Below are 6000 nucleotides of genomic sequence, written 5' to 3'. Positions count from 1 at the left end.
CCACGTTGATGTTGGATCTGACTTCCTTTTCCAGCGTTTCAGCCGTCCATCCTTGAGCTTTAAACTTGCATTAAACATCACATTGCTATTTTCAATGAAGCCGAAATAAAATTACGTATAAAAAAAACATAGTCTTACATTCTACTGAATCATTATTTTATTACCTGAATTTTAGGAGATTGATATTTCCATCTGCAAATAACGCACTCAAAACCACCAACTGGAAGACATTTATTTATTTAGAAAAGCTTTTATTTGTGACAGTGTGTCCAGTTCCGGTCTGCTGCAGCTCTCAGCATCTTCACCAGTGAATAAATCAGGTGGATTTCAGCCGCTAGGGGGCGCCAGAGACACGCTCGGCAGGTGAGACGAGATGCTGCGGAGTAAAAACTCTGTTAAACTCAGTTAAACTCAGTTAAACTCTCACCTAACCCAGTCAAACTTCTGGATATATCAGGGTTAGAGACTTTTCTCAGGGTCTGAGTTTGTAGGACGGAGTTTGGACTATTGTTGCTGTCAGTTGATTGACAGGTGACGTTTCTGCCGCGTGTCCTCCAGGTGTGACGTCAGGGATGCGGCTGGGGAGACGTCATCACTTCCGACCATCATACATTTGTTTTATGAATGTGAACATACTTAAGTTTCTGGAAAACATTTGAAGAATTAAATTAGAAGCTAAAGATATCTTACTATATTACGAAAACCAAAATTACAAAATTCAACAATTGTCCATCCTTAGTTCCCTTTAAAGTTAATTTGAAAATGTATTTTGAGACGATACAATTGATTAATAACAATAAATGTAAAACCACTGTCAACCTCATAAAAGAAATGTTTACTGATATCTGAATGTATTTTGTTTAGTGTAATGGTTAATTTCACGAACTACTTACACTTTATTGTAGTTTTTTTTTTGTGAAGAGAATGATTTTATATTTTTTGGACTATGATGATGCCTATGTATGTTTGTGTTTTATATTATTGCATTATGTCTACCATTTATTTTAATGTTATTGTATTTTCTGAAATTGAAATAAAGTTTCATACAAAAAAAGTCATCACTTCCGACTTGATAAAGTCCGTAAACATTCCACTTATTTACTTTTTTTAATATCTTTTTATTTCACAATAATTTTGACAGTTCACATTTTCACATTCACAATTTCTATTTTACCCAAATTCCTACCCTCCCCATAATTACCCAGGGGGAAAAAAAACTAATCATACATTAAGGGAGAACAAGATTAAATTAAATAAATATAATAAAAAAATTAATAAATGCATACATACATACATACGTACGTACGTACGTACGTACGTACGTACGTACGTACATACATACATACATACATACATACATACATACATACATACATACATACATACATACATACATACATACATACATACATACATACATACATACATACATACATACATACATACATACATACATACATTGTAATGGAAAATTTTGGTATAACACTGTCTGTTGCCTGTTTTCATTCCTATGCCAAGGTCATGTTCCTTTGACACAGATCATGGCACGGTTGCCAGGGTGATGGGTGATGTTTTGTCTTTTCCTGCTCTCAACTATAAAATAACCTGTCGCTAATCTTCTTCAGCGCACTCAGGACTGTCGGTTCATGTGACCGGTTGGACTGTGTGGCTCCGTTCAATTGAATGTTTGTCCTCTTTTCATTAAATCTTCGAAAGACAGCTGAGGTGTCCTGACATTCTTTTTGAACAACAATTTTTGCCACCACAATTTGGCGACCACGAAGGGACCCCATCTGTGCCGGATTTTTTCCTTCTCTCCTCCGGAATCGAAGGTGTTTTAAGCATGCAACAACCTCGTACTCCCCCATCAAGTGAAGGTCGAGGAGAGGGCCTCTCGTCCGGAGGGGGGTTGGGAAGGTCCCCGCACCGACTGGGGTCGAACGAACCCGGTGGCTTCAGAAACGCCTCGCTGTTCTTTTGGGTGAGTTTTGGAAAGAAAACGGCCGAAATAAGGTGCGCGCTAACGTCTCCTCTCTGCCTACTCAGCTGATGTTGCCAGTAGTCCAAGTATTTGGTACCGGGGAGGGCTGGTCCAGCCGGGGTCTGAGTACCTGGGCTGTACTGGGACCCCATTCAGTTTGCGAGAGGAAAAGCCCCTGGGCTGTTTAAGCCAGGGTCTGAGTACCTGGGCTGTAACGGGACCCCATTCAGTTTGCGAGAGGAAAGCCCCTGTGCTGGTCCAGCTGGGGTCTGAGTACCTGGGCTGTTTGTTATTGGGACCCTATTCAGTTTGCGAGAGGAAAAGCCCCTGTGCTGGTCCAGCTGGGGTCTGAGTACCTGGGCTGTTTGTTATTGGGACCCTATTCAGTTTGCGAGAGGAAAAGCCCCTGGGCTGTTTAAGCCAGGGTCTGAGTACCTGGGCTGTTTGTTACTGGGACCCCATTTAGTTTGCGAGAGGAAAAGACCCGCTCTTCGGTGCGACATCAGCTGTAGGTCGCCAGACGTGACGGATCACGAGTGCTTCTGTAGCCGTGGTTTGAGAGTGGAAGACTACTTCAAGTCGGGAACTTGAGGGCTCTGGATTCGGGGAATCCGAGTATGCCAGACGGGGTCTGGGGGCGGCCTGGGATGCCTCATCCAATCCTAGAAGGAGTCGGAGGATTTGTGTTTGTGCTCTGAGCTGTCTGTTAATGTCTGGCTTACAATCTTGACTGTCTGGAGGATAACAAATAATTTTGAGAAATAATTGGAGTTGGAATGTTTTCCTGTTGATTATGTCGTGGGCTTCTGCGTCTAGAATCCGGTTTGAGTTAAATGGGTAATCCGAAGTATACCTGGTAGGATTTAAAAGATGCAGCATTTGGAAGCAAACGGGTAATCCGAAGTACTACCTGCTTCTGTAGGATTTAAAAGATGCAGGACTCCAGTCAAATCTGAACCGTGACTTTTTCTAATATATTTTTAATCCAACTTTCTCTGTGAAAGAGCTGCGCGAGTGTTTCCGGCTGTTGTGACGTCACAAACCCTGATAAGAGGAAGACCTTGGTTAGCCATTGTGTTTTTTTTTTGTGTGTTTTTTCTCTCGTCCTGAAAATGTAGACTCGCAACACGTCTGAGAGGATCAAATAATCAGCTGTGGGGGCCAGTTTTTCAACAAGCCTTCTGGGAGTCATTTTTCCGAAGGACCAGATTTTTCAGCACTAAATGTGAGATATATGATAGTTAATTATGGAAAAGAATAGAACCCACAACCTTTGTCGGAACTGTGAGTCAGACAACTTAAATTCCCAAAATAAAGAAAACAGGAAGCCTGAGCGTTAAGCAGCTGGAGGCTTTGCAGGTTAGTGGAGGCCAGTTATCACTCGCTAAAAAGAAAAATGAAAAACAAATTTGGATAGATTGGAATGTGGCTGAGTGAGGCAGACACCCAAACAGACTGTGCCCCAGTGTGTGAAGCTGGACCCGGTCTGGACTCTGCGCCCCCCGCCCCACCCGCCCCCCCAACTAGCGCCGGGACCTCAGGCAGAGCTCACCAGCGCCTGGACTTCAACCAGCTGCGTCCGTTTGCCCCCCACTGCCCCCAACTCCACCCGTGGGAGCACCCCTCCCCCATCTTCACCCGTTTCACCCATCGGAGAGATGAGGAAAAGTGCTGGGAAGACTGGCTGTCTCAAGGACATTTTTGACTGGCAGAAAGCCTGCGTTTCACCAGGAAAATTGTGAGACTATTGCTGCAAAAGGCTGAAAGAGTGCAACAGGAGGGGCATAACACAGTGAGGGCCCGCGCGAAAAGGGGGGCCGGACTGTCTAGGGGTGGCGAGGAGAGCCGGTGAGGTGTCCGGTGGAAACGCGGAGGCGACTGTGCTGTGAGGTCTGCAGAACACGTGAGCACCTGAATACTACACATACACACAAGAACCTTGTCTTTCATTTAATAGGTCTGGATTTTATGTTTAATGTCCGAAGGGAAGGGAAATCAGCACTTGTCTGTTTAAGATTAGATTATGATTTAAGATTATAACGTAATTTATTAATAGACGTTGGAATTGAGTATTGTGTCAGGTGAGGTTATTCATGACGTGTGGGTACACACCCCAATGCTGATGTAGCTGCTTGCCCGTGATTGGTATCTTCTCAGACGTGGTTATTAATGAATAAAGAACTTCAAGTTACGTGAAAACAATTGTAAAGTTAAATAAGTATCGGTAATTTTACTCATGCCGAACTGTTAGTGAGTTGAAGGCTTCATTATAATACTTTCGGCTGTTAGAACATTGTTGCAGGGGACTTTTTGTTTATTCTGCAGCAGGAAAACTCTTGCATCACATGCCAGACTGGTACGCCTCATTCCCGGTTAATTAAAAATGAGGTACAAATAAGATGAGGTGATATAAATGGACTAGAAGTGAAATGGATTCGACCTGAATTCACACACTATTTTCTGTCAGGTTCCGGTAGAACGTTTTAGTTTTATTTATTTTTTGCTCGGCATTCCAGTCCATCCTAACAGTCAATTTTGTTTGCTGTTGTTTTGATGGTAAAATTTTGTTTGCTGTTGTTTTGATGGTAAAATTTTGTTTGCTGTTGTTTTGATGGTAAAATTTTGTTTGCTGTTGTTTTGATGGTAAAATTTTGTTTGCTGTTGTTTTGATGGTAAAATCTTGTTTGCTGTTGTTTTGATGGTAAAATTTTGTTTACTGTTGTTTTGATGGTAAAATTTTGTTTGCTGTTGTTTTGATGGTAAAATTTTACACTGTTGTTTTGATGGTAAACTGTTATACGTTCCCTCGTGTGGGGTCGGCTCGACCTGGGGTCGAGCAGCCGTGGTGACCAGCAGGAGTCTGGGAGACCCGGTGACCAGCAAGGAGGAGGGGTAACTGATGTAAGAGACACTCCTCTCGATGGATCTAGTGGAATGGGAATTTTTGTTTGCCTGTTTTGGCTAATGGTTCTCCTGTCCAATGTTTTTGTCTAGTGTTCATGACTGGAACTGTTTATTGAATTGGGATTCCTGTAAATGCATTAAAGTGGGTTTGAGTCCCGCTGAGGGGTTGAGTTGAAGGTCAGGGACCTTCGGGGGTCTGGGACCCCCCCCTTTTTTTAGCTAGGGATTTAAATTGCCAGATAAACTTGGATGTTGATGGCGTGGCTTCGTGAAGATACTATGTTGATACTTTACTATGTTGACATGGGCCTGAAAAACATAAACAGAGATGTTGAGATTGTGAAATGTATGTGAAATTCAGCATTAACTGCTGATGCGCCTGCGCTATGTGTGTGCGTGTGTGAACGCCTGGGTGTGTGTAAGCTCCGTGTCGCTTGTCTGACTGCGCGTTCACGCAGGGAGCGTTCACGTGAGGCTGCGTGGATGAGAGAGATGTTATCTCATTTTCCTTTCTGTTGACATTTTTTTTTTTTTTTTTTTTTTTTTGTTAAATTGATACAAGTAAAATAGTTTTTTACTCGTTCTTTTCCCTGTGTGGGGAATTCATGATGTGGAATTGTCAGAATTGGGTTGATTTACTGTTCGAATGGTTGCAGGTTACTTTTGTGATACTGTATTTGAACCGGATTGTGGGTCAAGGACGTATAAGGCCTTTGAGTAGCCCATTTTTAAAATACTTAAAATAAAGATATTTTTGGCCATTTTCCAAACATTTGAAATGTAGTGTACACGTACATGTATGTGAAAGCTTCAAACAAAGGTATTTTAGTGTTTTTAAACCTACATCTATAGGGCAACGACCCTGGTTTTTGTTGTATGGAAATTGGATTCTTGCCGTTGAGCTGTGTATGATTGTGTATGATTGTGAAAAGCATGTTACATATCAATCATTTTCCTTTATTTTGTCTGTCGTGAGGTCACATGCTGTTGATTGACGGTTTCGTCAGGAGTGGGTTTCGTCCCGTAAAATGAGTGCCCTGTGTTTTTTTTGGATATGGGTCAATGACAAATAAGGCTTCCGCAGAAGGTATTTTTAAAAGAACTCTGTTGTATCT

Source organism: Cololabis saira, chromosome 17 (assembly GCF_033807715.1).
Source record: "Cololabis saira isolate AMF1-May2022 chromosome 17, fColSai1.1, whole genome shotgun sequence".
Lineage (NCBI taxonomy): Eukaryota > Metazoa > Chordata > Actinopteri > Beloniformes > Belonidae > Cololabis > Cololabis saira.
Note: the sequence above shows the minus strand (reverse complement) of the source record.